This window comes from Hyperolius riggenbachi, chromosome 8 (genome assembly GCF_040937935.1).
Source record: "Hyperolius riggenbachi isolate aHypRig1 chromosome 8, aHypRig1.pri, whole genome shotgun sequence".
NCBI lineage: Eukaryota > Metazoa > Chordata > Amphibia > Anura > Hyperoliidae > Hyperolius > Hyperolius riggenbachi.
This window is the reverse complement of record NC_090653.1, coordinates 52,348,925-52,364,086: the sequence shown is the minus strand read 5'-3', so window position 1 is coordinate 52,364,086 and position 15,162 is coordinate 52,348,925. Positions and strand designations below refer to the sequence as shown.

Below are 15,162 nucleotides of genomic sequence, written 5' to 3'. Positions count from 1 at the left end.
AAAATAGGCAAAATAGTTCGCTTCAGTGTGAATTTGATTTTGAAATAAAAATAAATGCAAGGGACAGGGGGAGGGGGGGGGGGGCAGGAGCTGCTGATTGACTTTTTTTGGGAAATCCCTTAAAGGGAAGGTTCAGGGAGGGGATTCAAAAAATAAAAATAAATTTCCACTTACCTGGGGCTTCCTCCAGCCCGTGGCAGGCAGGAGGTGCCCTCGCCGCCGCTCCGCAGGCTCCCGGTGGTCTCCGGTGCCCGACCCGACCTGGCCAGGCCGGCTGCCAGGTCGGGCTCCTCTGCGCTCCATTTCCTGGGACTTCTGCGTCCCACGACGGCGCGATGACGTCATCGGACGTCCGCCGGGCTGTACTGCGCATGCGCAGTAGTTCTGCGCATGCGCAGTACAGCCCGGCGGACGTCCGATGACGTCATCGCGCAGTCGTGGGACGCAGAAGTCCCAGGAAATGGAGCGCAGAGGAGCCCGACCTGGCAGCCGGCCTGGCCAGGTCGGGTCGGGCACCGGAGACCACCGGGAGCCTGCGGAGCGGCGGCGAGGGCACCTCCTGCCTGCCACGGGCTGGAGGAAGCCCCAGGTAAGTGGAAATTTATTTTTATTTTTTGAATCCCCTCCCTGAACCTTCCCTTTAAGCGGCCCAGCCTCATCCTGACTTTGCCTACTGCGGCCCCCAGGTAAATTGAGTTTGAGACCCCTGCCCTAGATACTGGGACCATAGTAACAGATACAGCCACTGCTTCACCCCTGGACTGACCCCCTTCTGCATCCCCAGTACTTAGGCCCATAGTAACAGGTATGGACATTGCTATACCTGTTAGGCGTACATTTGAAATCGGCGCCGGTAGACTTGGGCACAGGATACAGCGTTATATAGCTGATCCTGCTTCTGCACAAGTCCGGGCCGATTTAATTACTATTCCCCCTCCAGGCCGACATGGATAGTAGGGGAATGAAATAATTCGGCTTCCAGCGATTGCTGGAGGCCGAATTATTATGTTTTTAAGCAACTTTGGCTCTGTCTTCTGACGGAGCCGACGTTACTCACTGAGCACTTCAATAGGAATGATTCCTATTGAAGTCTATGGAGGCGCCGGCTGCGCCCAAATCTAGCAGCGCTGAAAAGCACTGCTCCGCCTGTTAGACTGGCTAGCCCCATGCTATGAGGACATTGCTATGTGTACTGGCCTTTGCCTTTTTCCACTACCCTGCGATTTGATTCCGACCTTAAGGTACATTAAACTAATGGAACCGGCAGCAGCCATTTCCATTAGTGTGATCCAATTACGATTTTGTTCCAAGCGCAATGCCGCGTTTTAGATGCGATTGAGCTCTACTATACTGAGTATATAGTAGCTAAATCGCAATCGCATGGTGGAAATTGAAACACGATTGCAATCAAGATCACATTTCATAGTGGAAAAGAGCCCTTAGGTTGCATGGTTAGTGCTGCTGATGGGTATTATTGGGTTACCCTTTATGACTTTGCACATGGTCAGTAGCATTTGTATGCTATTCTAATGGGTATGTTGAGATGTTAGATCACCTCCTAGTCCTAGAACCATAGCAACAGTAACACCTGTGATTAATACTATATGTCCTGTACAGGACAGCTACTGCTACTAGCAACCCACTTCCCTCCTGAGACACAGGATAGCAGCTATGGCTTCCCCCCCCACTGCACTGACCCTCCCCCAGCTGCTGGTGCAAGGTGTGTTATACATACCCCCGCCCGCACACTGCGTGACTTACCCGGCTCCCCTCTCTCAGCCTCCCGGCAGCTCCCCCGGCTCCGCGCACTCCGCTCTTCCACCTGCCGCCCAGCCCCGGCGCCCTCCTCACACACAGCGCCATGGTCCCGGGAACCGGCGTGACGTCACCGCAGCCGCACACCGCGCACACGGGCGCAGCTCACACCCACACAGCCAACCGCAGGAGAGAAAGCGGAGCAGTCGCCTGTCCTATCACAGCTCGGGGGCGTGCGCCTGCCAACCAATCGCGAACGTTGACGCGTCTTCCAGAAAATTCGCCCTATAGGAAAGCTGTAAACGGGTGAACTTCCGGGATCTGCGTTCCAGGATTTTCTGCAAAGCGCAAGTCCAACTCGACTCTCCCATTGGACAGGGCGCCATGGTCCTGCCCTTAGGTTGATTTGATTGGGTGAGGAGCGTAGTGACCCGTGACGTATAGAGCTGCCATATTGAGTGTGGAAAGAAGCGCGTGTCCTTCAGTGGCTATCCAAGGGAAGGTCACTAGGCTAGCGGAGAAAAGAACGCCCTAGTGTAGTGTACTGAGAAGGAAGGGACACCCCAGTGTCGTGTTACTGGGGAGGAAGGGACACCACTGGTTGATGATAGGAGAAACGCACATCAGCCAGTTTCATCAGGAGATTATCACTGGTGGCAGTTGGAGCTGTTCCTGTATTTTTAGGATATTTTATGGCAGATTTACTGTCAGATCATTTCCAACATTTCCGATCGAATTCTGATAGAAGTGAATAGAAAACAGTTGGAAAGCGATCGGAAAAAAATCAATCTGATATTAAATCTGCCAGAAAGTCTTATAGTGTGTACCTAGCATTACTCACTTATTGTACCGATAATCCAGCACACTCACCAGCCAAATCCAGGCGTAGAAAGCATTAAGCATCAGGCATTTTATTATTGCCGATTCCCTTTTCCCCTCATATTCCTGTCGCAGGAGGCTACTAAAATGCTTGTCCATGCTCTAATCATAATTCTATCTTGACTACTATAACACCCTTCCTTGAGGCAGATCATTTCAGTTCACGGTCTTCCATGCGCTGCACCCGATTTGGGCGCCTCCATAGACATAATGTGTCTATGGCCGCACAGCAGTCTAATTTGGGTGGAGGAGGGATGACAATTTGAGTGGCAGTAGGGTGAGCTGTCATTTGGCTCACCCTGCACCAAAGTGACCAGGTGGCGAGAATCCATGTATGTCTCTACTCTGCAGCATACCAAAACCAGACTGGCACCTCTCCAGGCCCTACTGAACTCTGTGCATACGTATTAGTATGCTGCTGGTGAGTTAAGTGCAGGGTGATCCAAATGATGGCTCAACCTGCTGCTTCTCAAAGTTGTACCAACTCGGAGGGAGAAGTAATTGCCAGAACCCTGAATCACCCTTGTGCAAGGTGTGCCAGCTCAAGCACCTGTTGCCTTACACCAAAATCACCCGAATCGGAACTCTGCTGCCGGCCGCCTCATCTACCTCTCCTCCCACTCTTCTGATGCAGCTCCTTTCTGTCAATCTCTCCATTGGCTTCCTATCAGTGATGGGCTTCTGAGTAGCTACATGTTCGTAGATACTCGGAATTGAAACGGCCGGAAGGCAGCACTGTAGTGAGTCATGGAATGCGGCCAACACTTCGCCTGTGACACAAATGGAACGCCCATACCCCCCCCCCCCCCCCAGTCTCCTGCTGTCACAACTGGTGTAATCAAACACCTAGACTTTACTTCTGTCTTAGTGCAGATAACTGTCAAAGTCCAGATCCCCATCACTGTGCAGATACAGTGCTGCCCATAATTATTCATACCCCTTGCAAATTTTGACTTAACATTACTTTTATTCAACCAGCAAGTCATTTTTTGATGGGAAATTACATAGGTGTCTCCCAAAAGATAATACGACAATGTACAAAAGGAATTATTGTGGAAAAAACATTTCTCAGCTTTTATTTACATTTGAGCAAAAAGTGTCCAGTCCAAAAGTATTCATACCCTTCTCAATAATCAATAGAAAACCCTTTATTAGCTATTACAGCAATCAAACACTTCCTATAATTGCAGACCAGCTTTTTGCATGTATCTACAGGCATTTTTGCCCATTCATCTTTAGCGATGAGCCCCAAATCTTTCAGGTTGGAGGGTCTTCTTGCCATCACTCTGATCTTTAGCCTCCTCCACAGATTCTCAACTGGATCCAAGTCAGGACTCTGGCTGGGCCACTCCAAAACGTTAATGTTGTCTGCTAACCATTTCTTCACTGCTTTTGCTGTATGTTTTGGGTCATAGTCATGCTGAAATGTCCATTGGTGGCCGAGGCCAAGTTTCTCTGCAGACTACCTGATGTTGTCGTTGAGAATTCTCATGTATTACTCTTTTTTTCATGGTGCCGTTTACTGTGATTAGGTTCCCTGGTCCGTTGGCAGAAAAAACACCCCCAAAGCATTAGGTTCCTACCACCATTTTTGACAATGGGGATGGTGTCCTTTGAGTTGAAGGCTTCTCCTTTTTTATGCCAAATGAAGGAAACATCACTGTGGCCAAACAATTCAATTTTTGTTTCACAGAAGACCAGAAGTCTTCTTCTTTGTCCAGATGAGCATTTGCAAAGGCCAAGCAAGCTTTTCTGTGCCTTATCTGGAGAAGTGGTGTCATCCTTGTTCTGCATCAGTGGAACCCAGCAGTGTGCAGTGTCCGTTGGATTGTCTGCCTTGAAACATTGCCACCACCAGAGCCCAGATTCACCAGGATGGCCTCCTTGGTAGTGATCCTTGGATTCTTACTCCCCTCTCTCACTATCCTCCTGGCCAGCACAGGTGTCACATTTGGCTTCCGACCACGTCCTCTGAGATTTTCCACAGTGCAAAACATCTTGTATTTTTTAACAATACTTTGCATTGTAGCCACTGGAACCGGAAAACATTTAGAAATGGCCTTGTAGCCCTTTCCTGACTTGTGAGCAGCTACAATGCGCAGCCGCAGGTTCTCACTGAGCTCCTTTGTATTAGCCATGACTGTCCACAAACAAACTGCAGAGAGCTGCTGTTTTTCTGAACTTTAGTTTTTCCCACAGACTGTGACAGTTTGTGAAGGGTATGAATAATTTTGGACTGGACACTTTTTTTCTCAAATTTAAATAAAAACAGAGAAATGTTTTTTTTTCTCCACAATAATGCCTTATGGACATTGTCTTATCTTTTGGGAGACACCTATGTCATTTCCCATCAAAAAATTAGTTGCTGGTTGAATAAAAGTAACTTTAAGGGCCCTTTTCCACCAGCGCGTTTGCGCTGGCTGAATCGCAAAAACGCAAACCGCTAGCGATTTTACAATCGCTACGGCAGGGGCGTTTCTAGGGTCCCTGGAGATCAGTGGCACCTGTGGGCACCAGGCGCGCGGCAAAAAAATGGGCGTGGCCATGCGGTGAGTGGGCGTGGCCATGGGTGGGGCCAAATGTACATGAACTTAGCAGCGGTGTAAGCTACGGATAACGGGCCTGCCCATCGAAATATTGGACGGAGCCCCCTGTCCTTTATTTCGATCATTTACAATCAGTATAGGCATAGATCAAAGATGTATACGCACATACAATTTTGATTGGTCAATCACTGACCCCCAATTTCCCACCCCCGTGCAGTAAGTGGGCCAACAGACAATGAATTTTATGAACAGAGCTAAAATTGGCTAATCAAAATTGTATGTGTGTACCAGGCTTTACAGCTAATACTGTACATACTGAAAGTAGCAGGGATCAGCATACAATACAGCTGGTTTACAATCAATAAAGGCACAGAGTAACACCTTACACTGTACACACTGGAGGTAAATCAGCACACAGTGCAAGCACTAGAGAACAGCGTATACTGTACATACTGTAGGCAGCAGAATTCAGCACACTGCAGCTAGCGTGCCAAAAAAATGACGATCCCGTTGTGTGGCGTGCTTATCGCGCCGCACCAAAAAATGGGTGGGCCATGGACCAGAATATAGGTGTGGTAACGGGTGGAGACAAATTTACATGAACCTAGCAATGGTGGGACATCAGATTAGGACAGTGGTGGCGAACCTTTTGGAGGCCGAGTGCCCAAACTGCAACCCAGAAGTCACTTACCGGTATCTATCGCAAAGTGGCAACAGCAATTTAAACTAAATACTGTACAAACGTTTTAACTCATACATGAACATTATGGAAAATCCAAGTTGAAAATAAACTGTGAAGATAAACAATTTCATCCATCCTACTCCTGAAAAATGTATTCAATTTTTTAGAACCTCCCAGTTTTATTTTCTGTTTTAAAACGCTAAAAAAGTAGGTTTAATGCTATTGTCTCATATGATAAGGATTCAGCTTTTCCCATAGTCTCGCAGTTAGCAATCATGTGACCCCCAACAAGACATATTCAGCAATCATGAGGCCCCCAACAAATCAGGAGGCCCCCAACAAGACAAATTCAGCAATCATGAGGCCTCCAACAAATCATGAGGCCCCCAACAAGACAAATTCAGCAATCATGAGGCCCCCAACAAGACAAATTCAGCAATCATGAGGCCCCCAACAAATCATGAGGCCCCCAACAAGACAAATTCAGCAATCATGAGGCCCCCAACAAATCATAAGGCTCCCAACAAGACACATTCAGCAGTCATGAGGCACATAAATAGACAGCATTTCACATAAATAGGCAGAATGCCCCCTTAATATGGTAGCCCCCCCAAGTTAGGTAGTGAGTGACAGGGACCCCCAGGTTAGCTAGTGAGTGACAGGCGCCTCCAGTTAGGTAGTGAGTGACAGGGACCCCGATAGTGAGTGACAGGGAGCACCTTTAGGTAGTGAGTGAGTGCCAGGGAGCCCCTTTAGGCAGTGAGTGAGTGAGTGCCAGGAAGCCCCTTTAGGCAGTGAGTGAGTGCCAGGAAGCCCCTTTAGGCAGTGAGTGAGTGCCAGGAAGCCCCTTTAGGCAGTGAGTGAGTGCCAGGGAGCCCCTTTAGGCAGTGAGTGAGTGACAGGAAGCCCCTTTAGGCAGTGAGTGAGTGACAGGAAGCCCCTTTAGGCAGTGAGTGAGTGACAGGGAGCCCCTTTAGGCAGTGAGTGAGTGACAGGGAGCCCCTTTAGGCAGTGAGTGAGTGACAGGGAGCCCCTTTAGGCAGTGAGTGAGTGACAGGGAGCCCCTTTAGGGAGTGAGTGAGTGACAGGGAGCCCCTTTAGGGAGTGAGTGAGTGACAGGGAGGCCCTTTAGGGAGTGAGTGAGTGCCAGGGAGCCCCTTTAGTGAGTGAGTGCGTGCCAGGGAGCCCCTTTAGTGAGTGAGTGCGTGCCAGGGAGCCCCTTTAGTGAGTGCGTGCCAGGGAGCCCCTTTAGGGAGTGGGTGCGTGCCAGGGAGCCCCTTTAGGGAGTGGGTGCGTGCCAGGGGAGCCCCTTTAGGGAGTGAGTGAGTGCCAGGGGAGCCCCTTTAGGGAGTGAGTGAGTGCCAGGGGAGCCCCTTTAGGGAGTGAGTGAGTGCCAGGGGAGCCCCTTTAGGGAGTGAGTGAGTGCCAGGGAGCCCCTTTAGGGAGTGAGTGAGTGACAGGGAGCCCCTTTAGGGAGTGAGTGAGTGACAGGGAGCCCCTTTAGGGAGTGGGTGCGTGCCAGGGAGCCCCTTTAGGGAGTGGGTGCGTGCCAGGGAGCCCCTTTAGGGAGTGGGTGCGTGCCAGGGGAGCCCCTTTAGGGAGTGAGTGAGTGCCAGGGGAGCCCCTTTAGGGAGTGAGTGAGTGCCAGGGGAGCCCCTTTAGGGAGTGAGTGCCAGGGGAGCCCCTTTAGGGAGTGAGTGAGTGCCAGGGAGCCCCTTTAGGGAGTGAGTGAGTGACAGGGAGCCCCTTTAGGGAGTGAGTGAGTGACAGGGAGCCCCTTTAGGGAGTGAGTGAGTGACAGGGAGCCCCTTTAGGGAGTGAGTGAGTGTCAGGGAGCCCCTTTAGGGAGTGAGTGAGTGCCAGGGAGCCCCTTTAGCGAGTGAGTGCGTGCCAGGGAGCCCCTTTAGGGAGTGAGTGAGTGACAGGGAGCCCCTTTAGGGAGTGAGTGAGTGACAGGGAGCCCCTTTAGGGAGTGAGTGAGTGACAGGGAGCCCCTTTAGGGAGTGAGTGAGTGCCAGGGAGCCCCTTTAGGGAGTGAGTGCGTGCCAGGGAGCCCCTTTAGGGAGTGAGTGAGTGAGTGACAGGGAGCCCCTTTAGGGAGTGAGTGAGTGACAGGGAGCCCCTTTAGGGAGTGAGTGAGTGACAGGTAGCCCCTTTAGGGAGTGAGTAAGTGACAGGTAGCCCCTTTAGGGAGTGAGTGAGTGACAGGGAGCCCCTTTAGGGAGTGAGTGAGTGCCAGGGAGCCCCTTTAGGGAGTGAGTGAGTGCCAGGGAGCCCCTTTAGGGAGTGAGTGAGTGACAGGGAGCCCCTTTAGGGAGTGAGTGAGTGACAGGTAGCCCCTTTAGGGAGTGAGTGAGTGACAGGGAGCCCCTTTAGGGAGTGAGTGAGTGCCAGGGAGCCCCTTTAGGGAGTGAGTGAGTGCCAGGGAGCCCCTTTAGGGAGTGAGTGCGTGCCAGGGAGCCCCTTTAGTGAGTGAGTGAGTGAGTGAGTGACAGGGAGGCCCCCTCTCTAGCCGCCGCCGCTCCCCCCCCTACCTCTCAGCAGACCTCAGGATCAGCGGCGACCCGACCAGATGTACGAGCGGGCGCTGGACGCACCCGCTCGATATGCGGAAGTGATGTCACTTCCGCATATCAGTGCGGGCGCTGGGTCCTAGCGCCCGCACGATTGGTCGCCGGCTCGCCGCCTGATCCTGAGGTCTGAGACGCGGCGGCGGCGGCTGGAGGGAGCCGCTGACAGAGGGGGCAGCGGCGGCCGGGAGATCCGTGGCACCCCAGGAAAGATTGGGAGCACGTGCCCCCCTAAAACAGGGCTAGCGACGCCCCTGCGCTACGGTTTGCTTTTTAACATAGGAATCGCGGTAGGTCATTTCCACTACCGCGATTCGTTTTTGCCAGGAACGCGAACGCGCGGCAGAGCGATATTTGCCGCGATATTGCTATGCAGTGCATAGCATAGCAAAATCGTGGCCGCGAATGTCGGGAAATCGCCGGTAATTGCGATTCAGCAATCGCTAGCGTTCAGCGTGAACGCTAGCGATTGCTAGTGGAAAAGGGCCCTAAGTCAATTTGCCATGGGTATGAATAATTATGGGCAGCACTGTATCTGGCCCGAATGTATGAACAAGCTAATTACAAACACTGCAGCGTAATCAGAATCTTCATGGGGCAGATTAACCATATTGGGCTTCTGCTGAGCATAGATGACGATCACAAGCTTTCTGTTTAGTAGTAATTGGAGGATATCGGAGACCATGCATGGACATTTGCTTTCTCCGAAAAATCCACAGCATAATATGCATGCTAAAGTATGGACACTGCGAATCTCATTACTGTGGCTAACCAGTAACACAAGGCGACTTATTTCATCTAGTACAGACTAATGTACTGTCTTCAAGCCAGCTTTATAGTCGTCCAGCAGAGAGGAAGGCGGTTTTTCAATCAGTTTTCCAAAGCTAAGCCTAATGTCTATGTATTATATTGAACATGGAGCTTTCATTAAGAATGCATTATACTTTATTGATTTTAGCCCAGTTTTAAAATACCATCAGGTTACCTTCTGTATGTAGTGTATAAGCCATTACTCTATCCGAATAACGATACTTACTGATCCAGGTACAGTGTGTGTATGTATTCAATTAGTTCACTATCAATATTACAACATTTGCAAAAATAAATAAATACCTTTTTGCAGACCTCCAAAATGTTGGTCTTGTAACAGGTACTGTTTTAAAGAGTCTGACGCGAAATAAAAAAACAAAAACAAAAACAAAACAGATCATCACCCAAGGAGAGGGAAGGCTCTGGGTCTTACAAAGCCCCCCCATTCCTCTCACGGTCCCCTTGTTCCAGTGCTGACTTCCCCGTTCAAATCTCGAGTGCTCCCGAAGACGGGCAGCTTCGTATTGGACGTGCGCGAGAGCGCTCTCGCTCATGCGCAGTACGGAGCAGCCCATCTTTGGAAGCACTTGGGCTCCCGAAGACTTCTGAAGCCTGCTGCAGCGGGAGAGAGCAGTCTCCGACTCATCGGTCGGAAACTGCTATCGGGGGAGCAAGCACTGGAACGAGGAGTGGGAAGGCTCTATAGGACCCAGAGCCTTCCCTCTCCTTAGGAGAGTATGTTTTGTTTTCCATTTCACTTCAGAATCACTTTAAAAACTCTGCATGATTAGCTTACCCTGTTTCCAGTTCTGTGTCTGTGACCATCATATCAGTTTCTCACCATGTTCATCAGGCTGCCTACTAGGCCCCTTCCACCCTCGCAGAGCAAGAGGTAATTTGGTTCTTCTCTGAAGGAAAACTGAAGAAAAAGTGATGTGGATGCTGCCATATTTATTTTCTTTAAAAAATGCACATTGCCTGCCTATCCTGCTGACCCTCTGCCTCTAATACTTTTAAACAAAGGCCATGAACAAGCATGCAGCAGATCAAGTTTTTCTGACATTGCCAGATCTGACAAGATGAGACCCGTGCTTGTGTCTGCTGTGACACTACTGCAGCCAAATTGAACAGCAGGGCTGCCAGGCAATTAAAAGGAAATAAATATGGCAGCCTCCATATTCTTCTCACTTCAGTTGTCCTTTAAGGCTGCTTTCACAGTGGGACGTTACAGGCGCACGTTAGAGCAGCCTGTAACGCAGCCCACCGCACAGTAATGAAAAATCAATGGGCTGTTCAGAGTGCCCACGTTGCGTTATATTGTAATGCTGCACGTTCTGGGAAAGTGCAGCATGCTGTACATTATACTGGGCTTTAGCTGCGTTAGACTGCTTGCACATGCTCAGTGACTAGCCACATGGCTAATTAATATTCACTGCACTGTGCTGACGTAACCTGGACTCATAGTGTTGTCCGGATCATGAATGAATCGTTTTCCTTTGATCCGGATCTTTTTTGTGAGTCCAATCATCCGGACCATCACAATGAACAATTCGGTTCACAGTGGATGTCTGTCTGGAAGAAACGGGAACATACAGAATGTACAGTGCAGGGAAAGTCGTGTCCTGCTAGTCATTTCACACCCAGTCTGCTTCTCTAGTAAAATGATTCAAATGATTTGGTTCAAAGATCCAGATGTTTTCAATGATCCGATTCGAATCATCCGAATCCTTGAAAAGATCCGGACTTCCCATCACTATCCTGGAGCGGCTGTTCTATCAGTATAGATAGAACGAAAACAGCGCACCAAGAGCTGCATAACGCGGCTCAATCTGACGTCCAACTTCAACACCACCATGCATTGAGTTAGGGGCATGTTATGCGATCTTAAAGTACCAAAAAGTAAGTCAAAAAGTACTATCAAAATTATTTTGAGTATTTTTTTGCTTTCTGGTGGCTTAAAGGGCATTTTATTGACAAGTTTAAAATGATCACCTAGTAGAAAACTCAAGTGAAAAAGTGAATTGCATATGGGCCTTTGTGTCCATTTTCTTGGAAAAAGGGACTTGTCAAGTTTTTACTAGGCAGAATATGTAAATTAGGGCTATTGCGAAAATTCCATAAAAATGCATGTAACATCATGCGTTTTTTTCATTATTAGAAAAAAAAAATTTGCATGAGATTTTCCTGATGTGAAAATGCAATGCTACAGTGGAAATGTAGCCTTTTAAAGACATCAGTCACAAAAGTAAAAAAAAAAAAAAAAAGTGTTATTCCTTTAAAACGGTTCAAAAACTGCTAATGAAGAATGCTACCAAGTCGCAGGACAGCCGCACAGCGAGAGGCGGAGTTGCTGGGTTGCCATGGCAATGCATCTTGTGCTGCAGCATTATGCTGCCTTATTTGCAATAGCTATAACAGCTATGGCTCCAGACAGTGCCAGCTAAGCTGAGCAATAGCACAGTCTATTGGATGCATGGGCACATACATGCAATTAAACAATGGCATAGAGGCCATCAAAAACCTGGAATATTTGCTCATTCAGAGCTAAGGGAAGAACCTTGGCAGCCTAGGGAGTTCCTTGCTGTAGTTCTCAGCGCAAACAGCTCAGTGACTGTTTCTGCTTCTCATGCAGTCATTAAAGAGGAACTCCAGCCTAAACAAACATACTGTCATTAAGTTCCATTAGTTATGTTAATTAAAATAGATAGGTAATATAATCTCTCACCCACCCTGTTTTAAAAGAACAGGCAAATGTTTGATTTCATGATGGCAGCCATCTTTTTGGTTGAAAGGAGGCGACAGGGAGCATGAGACACAGTTCCAACTGTCCTGTGTCCTGAGCACCTCTCCCAGTTGCTAGGCAACGTGAACAACAACATAGGAAATCCCATCATGCTCTGCACAGCATCAGGGAAAAAAAGCCCGTGCTTTTTTCTTTGATGGGTGGAGCTTAGCTAAAAATGCAGCTAAAAATGATGCTTTGGTAAGAAAAACAAAGTTCTGATACTGTGAAACTGTTAAACACCAAGCCTTTTCAGTTCTGCTGAGTAGATTTTTAGTCCGGAGGTTCACTTTAACAAACTATTAACCTTTTCAGACTGTTTTTGTAAAAACAGTTTATTCTTAGCGTTTACACTCATGTGACTTATTGGTGCAGAGAGTACATTTTGATTTCAGTTGATCTTCAATGGCTGCATAATTTACTACAGTGTGGTCTGACTGCTCGCCCTGAGGAAGCCCACATGTGTAGTGGGTGAAACCAGTCGACGTTTCTGCCACTACCCTGCACCACCTCCCTCTCAACTGAGGTCTTCCAGGCGAATAAGGCTGCACACGGTGGGACCGAGTTTGCTCGTTAGTCGGGACAGATCCGTATTGCTACATACAGTTCGGGACTCGCTGACCTGGCTTGAAGCGCTTTGGCTGGAGACAAGTCACCTCTCCCAGTGATCAATCGACTGTGAACGGCACTAACTGTCCATCTACAGCCCACTGGGACACGTTAGATACATACCCTTTGCTTACTGGTTAATCTGCTGAAACTTATGTGGTCTGCAGCAAATGGGACTTATTCTGTCAACTGATTGCTTATGCTGGCTGTGCTTGCTATCCCTATGGTATCTGAGACAGCAAGGGGACACTATCGCAGTTAACTTGTCTGCATTATTGACGCGGTCTCAGCTTAAAGGTGCCCATACACTTACACGATTTCCCGCCGATAGACAGCAGATTTGATCACTGTGATCGAATCTGCTGTGAAATCGATGCGCAAACACTGATCCTGTTGATCTGTCCGCGCGGAAGATTTCTCTCGATCGCCAGCAGGTCAGGAGTGCGTCCGCATGTCCGACGCTAGTGGCAATACATTACCTGTTCCGCCGGGGGCGCGTCTCCGCTGTCCCTTCTCCGCGCTGGGCTTCACCTGGCTTCACTTACTTCATGTCGGGGGAAGTTTAAACAGTAGAGCGCCCTCTACTGTTTAAACTTCCCCCGACAGGAAGTAAAGTGAAGCTGGAGCCCAGAGCTGAGAAGAGCCAGTGGAGACCGGGGGACTCGCGCCGGCCGGATCAGGTAATGTATGCAGGGGGCGGCGGCGGCAGCTCCACAGATTGTGAATCGGTTTCATAGTGAAATCGATTCAAAATCTGTTTGCCCGTGTAGGCAGCCAATAGATCCCTCTTTGATCAGATTCGATCACAGAGGGATAGATCTGCTGGTTGATCTGGTGGCAATCGACCAGTGTATGGCAGCCTAATGGCCCATACTCACGAGGGACTTTTGTCGCCTCAACACACGGCGCGCGCGTGTTGCGGCGACAGGTCGCTCGTGAGTATGGGCCGCCGCACGCGCGCGCACCCCGAACTGTCGCCCGCCGCTTATGTCGCCATGCGATTGAAAGTTTCAATCGCATGGCGACAGTCGCCGCCGCACCTCCCCCGCAATTGTCGCTAGTCCGCGTGAGTACGCGGACTAGCGACAGCAACCTCCATTGTATCATATGGAGCTTCCGGCGGGGGGAGGAGGAACGTCGGCGACAGCTTCCGCCTCGCCGCTGGTCCCTCTTCCGCGTGTGTACGCGGAGGGACCTGGAGAGAAGCTGTCGCCGGCCTGTCGCCCACACGCTCACGTGTGCTGGCGACAGGCAACTTCTGCAGCCCGTGAGTACGGGCCATTAGACTGTGCTTTGGCTGGCTTCCTCGCATAGCTAAGTGCCTGTTTCTTTGTGCTGGACTGTGTGCTCATTGTGCCTGGAGTTTAAAGGGATACTGTAGAGGGGTCGGGGGAAAATGAGCTGAACTTACCCGGGGCTTCTAATGGTCCCCCGCAGACATCCTGTGTTGGCGCAGCCACTTCCCAATGCTCCAGCCCCGCCTCCGGTTCACTTCTGGAATTTCTGACTTTAAAGTCAGAAAACCAGTGCGCCTGCGTTGCCGTGTCCTTGCTCCCGCTGATGTCACCAGGAGTGTACTGTGCAGACACAGACCATACTGGGCTTGCGCTGTGCGCTCTTGATGACATCAGCGGGATCGAGGACACGGCAACGCAGGCACAGTGGTTTTCTGACTTTAAAGTCAGAAATTCCAGAAGTGAACCGGAGGCGGGGCCGGAGCATTGGTGAGCGGCTGCGCGGGCACAGGATGTCTGCGGGGGACCATTAGAAGCCCCGGGTAAGTTCAGCTCATTTTCCCCCGACCCCCCTACAGTATCCCTTTAAGCTGTCTATGGACTTATTGCCGGCCAATGATATGGTTGCAACCTGGGGAGGTTGAGTGTTAGCAGAGGGGAGTGGTTTGGTGCTACAGTGTGGTATTATTGATGCAACAGCGCTGTTGTAATTTTCATCTTTTAAATTGACACTTTTATCCTACATTAATACATTTTTGTACATCAATCTGTGTGATCACGTAGTTTGATTGCTTAAATAGCACAGATCCTATCTAAGTGGTGAGAAAGGGCACTTCATTGTATACTCAAGCTCCTTTATCCTTTATCCCCAACCACTTTCCTTATTTTTTTACTAGTGTTGTCTGACTTGCCCTTTTTATATTGCAAGGCATGATGGGAGCTGAGTATCTGTAGAAGGCCTCTTGCACACTGCATGCATTTCAGATTCCGATTCCGCTTTTTAATCTGTTTTTACATCCGATTCCGATTCAGATTTTTAATCTTAACTGCATGCTGCGTTTTTTGATCCGTTTTTCTGTTGAATGTATTCAAGGAAAATCGGAAACGGAATCGGAATCGGAAACGGAATCGGAATCGGAAAACGGATTTGCAGTGTGCAGGGAGCCGAACAGTGGGTGGTTTCTTATGAACCAGAGCTCAAAAACTACTTAGAAATTAGTGCTATTAACTTACAATATGTAGCAGTCTGAAAACTCTGCCCTATTCCCAACTAATCGACGACCTGCCTCTTGTG

At 49.4% G+C, this 15,162-nt stretch overlaps 1 protein-coding gene across 1 annotated transcript in view; it reads left to right on the top strand.

The window, feature by feature from the left end:
* ABCF1 (ATP binding cassette subfamily F member 1) overlaps positions 1-15,162 on the top strand; it is a 413,240-nt gene that overhangs the window by 79,771 nt on the left and 318,307 nt on the right. The gene's annotated exons all lie outside the window — the stretch shown is intronic.